This window comes from Crinia signifera, chromosome 2 (genome assembly GCF_055691185.1).
Source record: "Crinia signifera chromosome 2, ASM5569118v1, whole genome shotgun sequence".
NCBI classification, from domain to species: domain Eukaryota; kingdom Metazoa; phylum Chordata; class Amphibia; order Anura; family Myobatrachidae; genus Crinia; species Crinia signifera.
The window spans coordinates 115,201,185-115,216,253 of NC_139218.1; the positions used below are offsets into that span (position 1 = coordinate 115,201,185).

Consider the following 15,069-nt stretch of genomic DNA (forward strand, 5'->3'; position numbering starts at 1 on the left):
CAAGTAAGTACTTGTCGGAACTTGATGGTGGCCCCAGATTGTGGGTGTTTAAATGAAGGGCAAGTCTCCAGATGCTGGAACATGGCCAATACACCAGTAATTCCCCGTTTGTTTTGTTAGAAAGTTAGTTGGCGTGTTCGTGCCCATATTGCTGTAACTCTTGATTAATAGATCCTTAAGATTATGTTCTCTTTTATAAAAAGGTAAGATGCTTGTGCCCTGTAGACTTGGGAGATCTGGGTCTGTAGTAATCATTGGCCAAAACATCCTGGCAGTGCGTACCAGTTCATTGCTAGCTGTGAATAACATGTTAATCTGCCTTGGGGAATGTCTTTGTGGACTATGGGTACCAGAGTCAAGGTGCGTGGAATAGACAAGGCTTTGGCTTTGGCTGGTTTAAGCTGGGAGGCTTCATAGCCTCTGTCAATGAATTTGTTGACCATTTGGTCCATTTGAATATGGGTCTCTGCTTCCGGTCTGCAAATGCGTCATGCATTTAGTAGCTGAGAGAAGGGTAGCCCACATTTCAGTGCTGGCGGATGGCGACTTGCAGCTGACAATATGGTGTTGCAATCCGTTGATTTATTGTAAAGTGTTGTGGAGAAACTGTCAGGACTGATGGTGACACATACAAACAGAAAATTAATTGATGTATTGCTGCAAGTGGATGTAAATTTAATGCTTACCTCAGACTCATTGAGGTGGGTGATAGTAGATTGCAGTTGGTCTGGTGGACCTGTCCAAATGAGAAAGACATTGTCTATGTAGCAAAGGTATAGAGCCAGTCTTTTGCTATTTCAAACATAAACACATTAGCGAATGTAGGGGCCATGCAACTGCCCATTGCACACCCTTTAAGTTGCAGGAAAAACTCCCCATTGAAGAGGAAGCAATTCCTTGTCAGCATAAGTTCCAGCAGTTGTAGGTAAAAGTCCACATCTGGGCCAGTATATTTATTGCTGTCAGTGATCACTCTGCGGGTGGCTGCCAATCCTCGAGCATTGGGGAATATTGTTGTACAAGCTCACCACATCAAGAATGTAGAATATGCTATGAGGGGAAAATGGTCGTAAATATTGGAATTTCAGAATAAAGTTTGTGGTGCCCTTCAGATATGCACCTTGTTCCTGGATCACAGGTTGAAGGAAGACATCAAGGTATTGTGATATGGAATGGTAGAGGGAGCCTCGGGCTGATATGATCCTCCATCCAGGGCGGGTGGCAGGCATCCTTGTGGAGCTTTGGTAGGGTGTACAATAAAGGAATGATGGGAGTGGTAACTTTGAGTGTATCCATGCAGTGTTGTGAAATGATGTTATTCAAAGCAGCTGCTTGGAGGATGGAATCCATTTCCCTTTTAAAGCTCTGAGTCGGATCGCCGTCCAATTTGCGGTATTCTGATGTGTCCACTAGTTGTTTGTAAATGTTCTGCTTGTAAAAGGCAAGATCAAGAACAACCCAACCCCCCCTTTGTCCGCTGGTCTGCTAATGATGTCATTATAGGTGCTGAAATTCTTCAATGCTGTAAATTCTGCTTGTGATAATTTCATGTGTTTAGGTATATTACTGGTCATGTTGCTACATGCAGTTTTATTCATGAATCGGTGGTAGCATTTAATTGAATGATTGTTAGAAGGGGGATCAAAGACAGGCAATGCGTAGGCAGGCAGGTTAAGTGCGTGGAATGGAGATTACATCACCAAAGTGTTCTTTAAGATGAAGTGACCAACAAATTTGTACATTTTTACTTTGCTTGCAAACGAGTTATGCTGGTTAGTGGGGACAAAGGACAGACCATGGTTAAGAACCAAAATCTCAGTGGCTGTAAGGGCCTTGGATGATAGATTGAATACTAGGGATTTGTTGTTTTCCCTCTTGTGTATCATTTGCCACTGCTGGCCCCTCCTTGTGCAGTTTCTATGGCCCCTGTGCAGGTCCTGGTCAGAGCCCCTTAAGGGAGTTTTTTGCTATTGATGGTAGTTGGAGGGGTGGCAGCAGCGTGGTCAGTGCACAGAGGATTCTGAGGAAGCTGCTGACCTTTTAAGGAGAGGCAGGGAAACGCGTAAATCCTTATCTGGATACTGGCCGTATTCTACCCTGCTGCCCGGGTTCTTACTCCAGAAAGGGCAGCAACAAGCGATGCATTGATTATGGGGAAGGGATCCCTCCTAAAAACTGTGGAGCTCCACTTGCAAGTATCCAAGTAATTTAATTTCATGCTGCATGATGCCTAAATAAATTAAGTCGAGACTGTAACCTCATTATAAAGTCCGGTAACTATCGGCAGAGAGTAAACCCGACTAAAGTCATTGAGAATAAAAAATAGAAGAAAACAATCGGGTGCGATAATCACGTGTTTGCTCCTCTATTCAATATATATAATATACTAACATGTGTTAGTTTAAGGGCATTAAGGATAAGAATATCTGAAAAGCACGTTATAAGTAATTAGAGCTGTGAGAAAGCTCCGGAGAACTTACTTGACTTGCCAATCCATTGCAAAGTATTTTGTGCTATATCAGTATTAATTACCATGCTGCTTTGAAAATAGGTTCTTTGAATAATTAAGTATTTATTAATATGATTATTATTTTTCTAGCTGTGAGAGAGCTCTTTTGTATTAATTATATTGTATTATAAAGTTAATTTAAATACCGGCCTGTATATGTGGAATATTGTGTAATATTTTAATATCATACTAACTATATTTTGGTTTTAATAAATTAATTACTTTCATAAAGCACTGCTTTTTATTTTTTTTCTTTCTCCTGAATCTTAGGGGCAGAGTACCCCTAATTAGCAGCTGCATAATGAAAGTAATTGTGAATTTGCGGTCCACCATTTTCCATTTTTACTTTTTCGCATACCAGAAGGACACCACAAACTTTATTCTGAAACTCCAATCATTACCACCATTGCCCACTCTGCGCTCTTGATGTCTTGAGCTTGGACACCAATATTCCCCATGCCCGAGGATTGGCAGCCACCCACAGATTGATCACTGGCAGCAATAAATATACTGGCCCAGATGTTGATTTTTACCTACAACTGCTGGAACTTACGCTAACAAGGAATTTCTTCCTCTTCAATGGGGAGTTTTTCCTGCAGCTTAAAGGGTGTGCATCGGGCAGTTGCATGGTCCCGACACATGCTAATGCATTTATGTTTGAAATAGAAAAATACTTGCTTCTCTCTCAGTCACACATAGCACAATATTTGGCTCTATACCTTTGCTACATAGACAATGTCTTTCTCATTTGGACAGGTCCACCTGACCAACTGCAATCTACTATCACCCACCTCAATGAGTCCGACGTAAACATAAAATTTACATCCACTTGCAGCAATACATCAATTAATTTTCTGGATGTATGTGTCACCATCAATCCTGACGGTTTCTCCACAACCCTTTACCATAAACCAATGGATCGCAACACTCTATTGTCAGCTGCAAGTCACCATCCGCCAGTACTCAAATGTGGGCTACCTTTCTCTCAGATACTGTGTGCACAACACATTTGCAGTTTTCTTGTAGTTGGGTTTTGTACCGTGCTCTACTCGAGGAGGTGTGAATTGGTGCAGCAATTTCTGGGTCCTGTCCAGGAACCCAGTTATTGTTCAAAAATGGTGAGGGGATAGAAATGCGCACTCCTGCAAATGATGTACCACTGTGAGGTAGTAACCTTTTATTAGTATCACTCTGTGTACCCAAAAATGTTGGTTAGGCAATACAAATTTACAAAGTATGGTTTGTACTAATGTTTGCTAGTGGGCAGCACTAACAATATGAGGATGACACATATTTATTTGGATGACACAGTATATATTTTGCACATGAACATTTAATGTACACAACAAATATAATTGTGCATGTAAAATAGAACTCTCGTGCTGTTGGGTGAGGGGGTGGGATAGGTAGTTTGGGGGGTGGTGGGTTGCAGTAGGCGACCTGGAATTTGGGGATTTGTGCAGGGGTGGTTGGAGGGGAATTGGGTTCCCTGCAGGAGACACAGGTGGATGGTGGTTCAGTTAGAATTCAATTATTTGCTAGTGTGTTGGTGCAGTAAAGATACGCAAGAATTGTGTCTAGAGTGCACTATGTTAATCCACCTGGATATGTTGTAGTATGCCAAGCTAGATGTGTAGGAAGTTCGATTGTATGTCAAAGTGTAATTTATGAGTATAGCTGACCCTGATTGTCTATGTCTAGACTGAGTGCTGTGGATGGGTTATATTGTTTGTGGCTCAGAGTTTCCCTCGGAAGGGACGGAGAAGTGAAAAAAAAAGGGGGGGGGGTTAAAGTGTGCAGTTCACTTATGGTTATACTATTTCGCTAATGTTGAAGTCTGCATTATGCCATCTAGGTTGCATTGTCTGAAGCGTATAGATTCACTTCAACTCTTCCTTGTTGATTCTTTTAGAATAGTCACCCCCTCTCCAGTTGACTGGAACCTGAGTGATGGCTGTGATGGACATTAGTGACGAGTCCATGTTATGTGTTTCCCTGAAATGTTTTAACAGGCTGTGCTGCTCGAGGCCTATCCTTATGTTTCGTATGTGCTCATATATTCTGGTTTTCACAGGTCTTAGCATTCTGCCCACATACTGTTTGCCGCATGGGCATGATATGACATACACTACCCCTTTGGTGTGGCATGTGATCTCCTGTTTTATTTTGTGTGTTTGTCCAGTGGTGTATGATGTTATCTCCGTTACCTTCTTTTTCCCTTGTCTGTCTGTGGTTTTACATCCCATACATGTGCCACAGTAGTGGAAACCCGGTGTTTTTGTGGTACCTTATATTCTGGTTTGTACACTACTAACTGGTGGTATGTGGTTATGTACCAGTTGCGTCTTGAGGTCAGGTGCCTTTCTGTAGACTATTTTGGATCTGTCCGTCAGTACTTCTACCAGCGTGTCATCTTCCATTAATATGTGCCAATGTTTATTGATTATGTGTTTCATCTGGTTTGCTGAGTCGTTGTACTAAGTGATGAAGTATGGACCTTGGTCTGTGTTTTTTGTTGTAGTGTTACTTTTCTTGTCTTCTAATAAAGTGTTTCTGTTTATTGACGTGATTTTCTCGTATGCCTCGTCCACTGTTTTGCTGTTGTAGTTTTTTCTTTAAATTTCTGCTTTAGTTCCTGTCCCTGGTTATTGCATTATTCGGTACTTATGTATTATCTGGGCTCCCATGTTAAATGCACCCCATTTTTTCATACCCCTACTATCCAACTACGCATGGAGTTGATTTTATATAGTGTGGCGAGCGCAGCGAGCCACCGTGCCTGAAGCGTGGCGAGCGCAGCAAGCCACGCGAGGGGACACGGTCTCATAAGAAAAACGGGAGCCCAGATATTACATAAGTACCTGAAGTTCAAGTTGTAGTTATTATAATTTAAGTATTTGGTGAACTCTTGTTTCTGGTCCCTCCCATATTATCAAGACATCATTAATGTACTTTCGCAAGTGGACGAGGTTTGCTCTGAAGTCATGCCCTCTCCATATGCTCTCTTCCTCCCACTTGCTTATTAAGAGGTTCGCATAACTCAGAGCAAACCTCATCCCCATGGCTGTTCCTGTAGTCTGTAGGTAGTACTGGTTGGTAAACCAAGTATAATTATGTTCCAATATGTATTTTATGGAGTCTAGAATGAACTGGGTCTGGGTATGTGGTATGTTGGGATCTGATTCTAGAAAATGTCTGGCTGCTTCTATCCTTTGTGTGTGATCTACAGTATAACCGTATATAGGGAGGTCACATCACTGGTGGCTAGCCACATGCCCTCCCTCCATTGAATGTCCGAGAGTGTTCTTAAAGTGTGAGTTGTGTCTTATAGGAATGATTTTTGGATGCTAACATGTGCAAACGCATCAGCGTCCTACTGTAACCGGGAGGAGAGTAGGCTCAAACCTCTCAGAAAAAATGTGCTCTAGTGCGCATGTTTCAACTGGCATCCGTGGAATGTCCAGTTGTCCCGTGACTGACGGAACTGCCCCTGTACTGCTGGTGCTAAGGAGCAACTACAGACGGAAAATATGACAGGCGCTGTCCAGAGTAAGACCATGCCGCTGCTGGAATATCTGCTCATGTGTATGTGGGTAGACTAGGCAATCCGGCACAACTTTAGGGAGAATTTCAAGGCACATGCATAATGGAAAAAGTGACAAATGGATAAAACAATGAGAAATAATAAAAAAAGAAAAAAAGTGACTGAGCGCGGTGTCAAAACCTTATGACCCACACTATCAAAATGTCAAAAAAGTAAGCAAATATAAAAACATGACACATGTAGCACGTGTGTGCATCTTGCTCCATGCTGTCACATGAAAGAATGCATACTGAATAAATGAAAAACCGGGTAAGCCGATGTCCATCAAAGTAAATAGATGTACAGTAACAATGTGTAGTAAGGCAATCATCGTTACACAACTGAAGAAAGACACATTCTACAGCAAACAACATACTGGCAATAAGAAAAACCACTATTGAGTATGTTTGTTCAGTGTCCGCTGAGTGTATCAGCATGGCAATAAACAAATAGGATTGAATAAACAAATGGACCTGGCAAATCAAGAAAAACAAGAAAAAGAGATTGATTCATTGAGCCCTAACGGGGCTATTAAATTCAATTTGTGGATCCAGAATGTTTCAAGTTGTAATTGCGCTCGCTCTCTGTCTCCCCCTCTTTTGGATGCTGGCACATGATCAATTAAACGATATCTCAGGGTGTGAGTGTTTAGCCATGACAAAACGTCTGGCCACAGGTTGGTCGACATCTTTTCCACTGAGTGCCAGCCTGATGGCAGAGCGATGTTGGCCAGCCCTTTCCCTAAATGTGCAGACAGTTTTACCCACGTAAATCGGCTTAACCGGTTTTTCATTCATTCAGTATGCATTCTTTCATGTGACAGCATGGAGCAAGATACACACAAGTGCTACATGTGTCATGTTTTTATATTTGCTTACTTTTTTGACATTTTGATAGTGTGGGTCATAAGGTTTTGACACCGCGCTCAGTCACTTCTTTTCTTTTTTTATTATTTCTCATTGTTTTATCTATTTGTCACTTTTTCCATTATGCATGTGCCTTGAAATTCCCCCTAAAGTTGTGCCGGGTTGCGTAGTCTACCCACATACACACGAGCAGATATTCCAGCAGCGGCGCGGTCTTACTCTGGACAGCGCCTGTCATATTCCCCCGTCTGTAGTTGCTCCTTAGCACCAGCCGTACAGGGGCAGTCCCGTCAGTTACGGGACAACTGGACATTCCACGGATGCCAGTTGGAACATGCGCACTAGAGCGCATTTTTTTCTGAGAGGTTTGATCCTACTCTCCTCCAGGTTACAGTATGACGCTGATGCGTTTGCACACGGCAATCCACCGCAACCCAATGGGGAAGGACACCGCACAGGATCTCACATGGGTGCACTGTTTGTTCTTTAAAAGTCTGGTGAGTACCTTTGTCATTTGTGTTCTTGATAAAAATCCGAGAGGATTGAAATGTCGAACAGAATTTACCTGTGTCCAGGTGTAAGATTTCTAGAAGAAAACCAGTGAGTGCCACCCTAAAAACCTTGCATATATATATATATATATATATATATATATATATATATATATATATGTGTGTGTACTGCACAAACAGGACATGCGGCACTTGGAGACTGTAGCTTGGTGAAAGCAAGTGAAAAAACTTTATTGCCGAATCTACGTTTGGGGGTCGGAATCACCCCTTCTTCAGGATAAAAAGCATGTGTACAGACAGTGTATATATAGTGAAATAAACTCTTACCTCCTCCCTCCGTCCGTCCCCCGGCCCACCGGCGCCTGCACTGGGTCTCCGGTCCGCTTCCGGTATCGGCTCTGTGCTTCCGGCGGAAGTGACATCCCGGACCCTTGTTCGGCGTCTGCCGCAGCCTGGCAACAGGGCGGTATCTAGGAGACCAAAATGTAAACAAACAACATTATCACAGTGATCAGTGCAACACTCAAATTACAACCAGTGATTCTAGGGGCGGGTACGTGAGGCTGGATCACAGCATCACTACTCGCCATACAATGCATAGTGAGTTAAGACTCCTGCTATGGAGATATAAAAAACAATTTAAAATTTAAAAACCGGAATGGCTGTCCCCATTTATGTTAATCTGCATGGACTAAGAAATGTTACTAATATTTTATACAAAAAAATTTTTATGCTTCTGTCAGTCTACCCGGCTCCACCCACCTTTTCATTGGTGGGGCTTTTTAACCCTCTATAGCTGCTATGGGTCAGACTGTAAAAATGCACCAATGTCGCTCCCCTGTGATCTAATACTTGCTGGAACATCTAATGACTCGTAAGGCAGCAAGCTGGGCAGATGTGCCCACCGACCGTTACAATGATGTTGACACACCGACACACCACTAATTTATAGAAAATTCGCCAGGCCTAGTGACTCATTCAATCCCTTAGGCTTAAGGGTTTCTAGGCGAAAAATCCACTGTGTCTCTAACTGTAATAACCTTCTGCTGCGGTTGCCACCCCGCAGATCCTGTGGTACATGGTCCACTATCTTATATTTAAGAGTGGCCATGCTGTGTCTACTATCCGCAAAATGGCGAGCCACCGGTTGCTTGCTTGTGCCAGTGGCTAGAGCTGTACGGATGGCACATTATCACATATATCACAAATTGTGTGCTACATGTGAGTGGCCAGTTGATCTTAACCTGCTTGCCAGAGTGGGGATGCAGTATGTAATCCCCGGGTACCAGATGGCTACATGTGGCACACCCTAGGCATTTGAAGCAGCCATTTCTTCTGCAAAGGAAGTGTGTGGGCTTAGGAATTTTAAATTTACTGACATCCGTCTTGACTACCATGTCCCTAATGTTTTTACTGCGGGAGTAGCTGGGCATGAATTTTGTGCCCTTAAAGCCTTTTAAGTCCGGGTCACTTGTAATAATAGGCCATAACTCCTTAGCTTTTCTGCTGGTGTGCCTACTATGGGTGTTGTATTGGTTTACCCAGGGGAAGATGTTCTTCTCTAAATTTTTGTTGGACTGAGTGAACAACTTTGCCCTATCACGTGATTTGGCCTTCTCCCTAGCTGCTGACAGTTCCCTCGGAGGATACCCCCTATCAATGAACTTTTGGGTCATTTTCTCTAATTGACCCTCCAACTCCTCGGGGTTGTTAGTTGTTCTACAAACCCTGATATATTGGGAGTAGGGCAGCCCTTTTACTGCTGCTCTGGGGTGAAAGCTATCATGTCGCAATAACATATTGCGGTCCGTGGGCTTAGAGTACATGCTCGTACTCAGTTCTCTCGTACTGCTATTGATTTTGATCTTGATATCCAAAAAGCAGATCTCAGAATTGTTACAGGTCATGGTCAGTTTGATAGGGCTACTGGACAGGTTATGTACATCAATAAGGTCTCTTAGCTCCTGCTCCTCACCCCTCCAAAATCATCTATATATCGATGATACACCATCAGGTGTTCTGCTGTGCCACTTTCCTCAAAGAACAGGCTGCACTCGGTCTCCCACATAAATGTGTTGGCAAACGTAGGAGCCACCGTGGATCCCATAGCGCAGCCCATCTTCTGGCGGAAAAACTTTCCGTTAAAAAGAAAGAAATTATACAACAATGTAAACTCAAGTAGACTCAACATAAAATCGATGTCCGGGCCCTCATATCGCGCATTCCCCGTGACCAGTCGCCTGACCGCTTGTAATCCTGCCACATGGGGAATGCACGTATATAGGCTTGTGACATCGATGGTTGCCATCACCACATCTTCAGGAATTAAACCAATGCTAGCAAAACTTTTCAACAAGGTGCTAGAGTCCTTAAGATGGAAAAAAGTATTCTGTATACATGGTTGCAAATAATAATCGAGGTACTTAGCAATCGGTTCACACATCGAGTCCCGGGCCGAGATAATCTAGCTTTAAAAAATATTTTTTCTTCTAATCTATACTCATGCCCTCGCGTCCTGGATTCCTTTCTTGTTGAAAAAAGGGTGTTTGCCAGTTCCTTATATTGTCCCCTGATATATTTGTACATGTTGAGCATGTCCCCCCTTAAATGTCTCTTTTCTAATGTAAATAGTCCCTAATAAGCTTTGTTGCTCGTCTCTGGATTTTTTCTAATTCTATGATTTTTATAGTGTGGGGCCCAGAATTATACACCGTATTCGAGGTGAGGTCTCACCAATGTTTTATACAGTGGCACAATTACCCTTGAGTCCCTAGATTCAATGCCCCTTTTAATGCATGCTAAAATTTTGTTGGCCTTTTTTGTTGCTACATTACAATGGGCACTACACTCCAGTTTTCTGTCTATTTGGACTCCTAGATCCTTTTCGAGTATTGAAATACCCAATTCCTTTCCGCTAAGGTTATAACTAGCACACTGGTTGTGTCTTCCAAGGTGCATAACCTTACATTTATCCACGTTGAACCTCATCTTTCACTTTTTAGCCCACTCCTCCAGCTTTGCAAGATCCTTTTGAAGCGTGGTGATATCTTCTGATGATTTAATAACTTTGCTGAGTTTTGTATCGTCCGCAAAGATGGATACATTGCTGAGTAACCACTGCCCAATATCGTTAATAAAAATGTTAAATAAAATGGGCCCTAACACCGAACCTTGAGGCACTCCACTTAGTACTGGTATTGTATCTGATACGGCACTGTTCACAACCACTCTTTGTTCTCTATCACACAGCCAATTCCCTACCCATCTGCAGATATTTTCACCCATTCCTAGGTCTTTTATTTTATATATCAACCTCTTGTGTGGGACAGTATCAAAGGCCTTAGCGAAATCTAGGAAAATCACATCTACAGCGTTTCCATTATCACGGTTTTCGCTTACCTCCTCATAGAACCCTAATAGATTAGTTTGGCATGAACGGTCTTTCACAAACCCATGCTGGTTAGTACTGAGAAGACGGTGACGGTCTATATATTCCTGGATACTATCCCTTACAAATCCTTCAAAAAGCTTACCCACTATTGATGTTAAACTAACGGGTCTGTAATTAGCGTGATCGTCCTTTTTTCCTTTTTTGAATATTGGCACTACCTCTGCCATTCTCCAATCTTTTGGTACTTTACCTGACGATAGTGAATTGCTAAAGATATAATGTAGGGGGGTAGCTAGTTCATCCCTTAATTCCTTTAGTACCCTCGGATGAATTTCATCTGGTCCTGGTGATTTATTTGTTTTGATTTTGCTGAGCTTCAGTATTATTTCCTTGGGCGTGAAATCAACAATGAATCAGCCTTATTTGTCCCATTTGTTGTAGATGCCCGTTCCACAGTCTGCTCTCCTTTAGTAAATACTGATGAGAAGAACTCATTTAACAGTTTTGCTTTTCCCTTATCTTCAGTAACACTTTTTACACTGATATTCGTTAGTGGGCCTGTTTTCCTTAATTATATGATTACTATTTACGTATTTAAAAAATTTCTTGGGGTTGGTTTTGCTTTCAATGGCTATGCGCTCTTCATATAGTTTTTTAGCTGCTTTGATTACCCCTTTACAAGTTTTGTTTGAATCTTTGTATTTGGCGAACGCTTCCTCATTTAAGTTATTTTTATAGAATTTAAATGCTCTTGTTTTATTGTTGATAGCTGACCTTACTTTTTTGTCCAACCATGGTGGCTTTTTTTTATTGAATTTACCCTTGTTTACTTTAGGAATGTATTTGATAGTTAATGAATCAAGTACCTTTTTGAGAGTATCCCACATTTCCTCTGCATTTTTTCCATCCATAACCGTTTCCCACACTATTCCTTTAAGGGCTTCCCTGAATAATTCAAAGTTCATTCTTCTGAAGTTTAGTATTTTTTATGATGTAATTTACTGACGTTGATTTCCAATGAGACCATATTGTGATCACTGCTCCCTAGTTGTTCAATTACTTTTGTGTTTGAAACTAAGTCTATGTTATTTGTTAATACTAAATCCAAGAGTGCCTCTTTACGAGTTGGAGATTCTACCGTTTGTGTAATAAACTGATCTTTAAGTAAGCTTAAGAACCCATTGCTTCTTGCTGTTTTACATGTTTCGTTTTCCCAATCAATGTCTGGTAAATTAAACTCCCCCATAATTAATACCTGACCCTGCTTAGTTGATTGTTTAATTTGATTTAAAAGAAGAGACTCCTCCCTTTCACTTATGTTTGGTGGTCTATAGCCTACCCCTATTATAATTTTATTATTTGGTTTTTTATTATTGTCGGTTATCTCTGCCCACACTGCCTCCGAGTTATCTTCTTCTGTATCTGTGCTCATTTTTTTCTCACACAATGTTAAGTTATTACTTATATATAGGCACACCCCCCGCCCCTTCTATTTTCCCTGTCTTTTCTGTAGAGTGTATATCCCTCCATGGTTAATGCCTAGTCGTGCGTCTCATTACACTTTGTTTCCGTAATACCAATGATGTCGTAATCGTCCCTATTGACCATAGTTTCTAGCTCCCCTATTTTACCCGCCAAGCTTCTTGCATTGGCCAGTAAGCATTTTAATTTATGTTTATTTTTAGTTATGTCCCTAATATTGTGTTTAATTTCTCCCCTAGACTCATTTGCGTTTGCATTCATTACTAAATTCCTCATACCTGCCTCCCCCTCAATGGACTCACTACTGCCCTTCCCCATATGCTCACTGCCCGACCTACTGTGTTAACAGATTTGTGAATACTTCCTTTGTCCATCACTCTTTCCCGTGTAATAAAGTCATCTGTACCTAAGAACTGTAATGGTGTTACATGACTGTTATTACATGACATTCCTGATGCACCCTGGGAGTTACCCCCGATTATACCCATGTTGTTTCCCAGGACATTACCTGTGTCTCTGTCCTCCCCCCCTTCTCCTTCCCCCAGATGATTCTTGATCCCAATCCAACTTCTCTCACTGCTGGTCCCGTAATGTCTTGCTACCCCCCCCCCCGTCTCCTAGTTTAAAATCTCCTCCAACCCTCTAACCATCCTTCCCCCCAGCACCGCAGCCCCCTCCTTATTCAGGTGCAATCCATCACGGCAAAAAAGATGGTGCCTGACCAAGAAGTCCGCCCAGTGTTCCATGAACACAAATCCCTCTTTCCTACACCAGTCCTTGAGCCACACATTTACCTATCTGATCTCCCTCTGCCTCCCTGGGCTAGCGCGTGGCACTGGTAACATTTCCGAGAAAATTACCTTAGATGTCCTCGCCTTTAATTTATTACCTAATTCCCTGTACTCTTTCTTGAGGACATCCCACCTACCATTAACTTTGTTGTTGGTACCAATGTGCACCAAGACCGCCAGGTTGTTCCCAGCCCCACCCAACAATCTGTCTACTCGGTCCGCAATGTGCCGTACCCGAGCACCCGGGAGGCAACAGACCATGCGTCGATCACGGTCCTGATAGCAGATTGCCCTGATGATAGAATCCCCTACCACCACCATCTGACTTGGCACCTCACTAGCTGCCGTCCCGATTGAGCTAGAGGGACCGCTCCTCTGGTTGCTAGAGGGAACAGTCTCCTCCAGCTCCGTCATTTCGTCGCTATCCTCCGCCGAAACTTCGTCCAACTGTGCAAATTTATTCTGGTGTGATAGATCCGAGATTTCGTGCCTGTCCCTCCTGTCCCTCTTGTTTCCCCTTCTGACCGTGACCCAGCTGGCTACCTGATCCTCCTCATCTACCAGTGTCCCCATCTGCAACTCCTCCACCATTCTATCAAGGCTTTGCTCAAGATTGTAAATGTCTCTCAGTCGCTGAACGGTCCGTTCTAGATCAGTGACCTGGGCTTCCAAGGCGGACGTTCGCTCGCATTTCTTACAGATGTATTCGCACTGGGACTCTTGCTCCAGGTGCGCATACATCTTGCACGACATGCACTGAGTGCGGTTTTCTTTTTTTTTTTGCAAATTAAATTTTTATTGGTTTTAAATACAGGTACAAAAAGCACATTCTTTAGTTTCACTGTCATATAGACAAACAATCTGCGAGTAAAATCGTGCCAATATATTTCGGGAATAAATTGTAAAGTGGAAGAGTAGAGGGGGACAGAGAAAGAAGGGGGTGGGGGGTGGGGAGGGGGAACACTCCGGGTCACTCAAGTTGGGGTTATTAAGTATACCACGAACACATAGGCCATAGGGAGATAATGGACCGTCAAATACCAGAGGGAATGAGGGCTATATAGGCACTAGGAGAGAGGGTTCTACACGGTTGGAGACGCCATAACATCTTTATAGATCTTGGAGTCCCGAAAGACTAGCCAGCGGGTCCAAGTATCCCTGAACTGGGCCTGTCCATCACCCGCTGAAGACAGGATGTCTTCCATATCCGCATAGAAGTCCACTCTCCTAAACCATTCTTTGATCGTTGGGGGAGATGTGGATCGCCACCTCACCGGTATTACCGATTTAGCGGCATTGTTTAAGTGGCATAGCAGGGATTTTTTATATCTTGAGAGAGGAGCAGGGGAGAGGTGGAACAACCAGAACAGCGGGTCCGTAGGGACTGGGTCTCCTAATATAGTCCTAGAAAGCTTGAAAACCTCTGACCAGAAGGGTACTATGAGGGGGCATTGCCACCAGATGTGAAGTGGGGTGCCAGGAGCCCCTGAGCATCTCCAGCAAATATTGGGAACCCCGGTGCCCATCCTAGAGAGAGCATCCGGGCATCTGTACCAACGGGACAGTAATTTGTATTGGGTCTCGCGCGCGCCCACGCTCGGGGAGCACGCGTGTGCCAGGGAGAATATCTTTTCCCAGTTGGTTTCACCGACCTCCCCACCTAATTCACGGTCCCAGGTGGCAGTGAAGTGGGGTAGTTTGCTGCTAGTGTCGTTCAAGAGGAGGTTGTAAAGTATGGAGATCGTGTGGGAAAGGGGAGATTTGTTATTACAGAGATGCTCAAAAGGTGTGAAGGGCTTAGATATATTACCGGGGGGGCCCATGGATTGGAGGTAGTGGCGTACCTGCAGGTAGCGCCAATATTCAGCATCAGGTAGGTTCCAGTCCGCCTGAACTCTAGCAAAGGGCAGTATCCGTCCCCCACTCACCAGCTGA

At 43.1% G+C, this 15,069-nt stretch overlaps 1 long non-coding RNA gene across 1 annotated transcript in view; it reads right to left on the bottom strand.

Annotated features, from left to right (window-relative positions):
* Positions 1–15,069, bottom strand: part of LOC146058832 (uncharacterized) — a 66,021-nt gene that overhangs the window by 13,269 nt on the left and 37,683 nt on the right. The window contains exon 3 of the long non-coding RNA XR_014469986.1: positions 7,798–7,940. This is a non-coding gene — a long non-coding RNA (uncharacterized LOC146058832). The remainder of the gene's footprint in view (positions 1–7,797; positions 7,941–15,069) is intronic.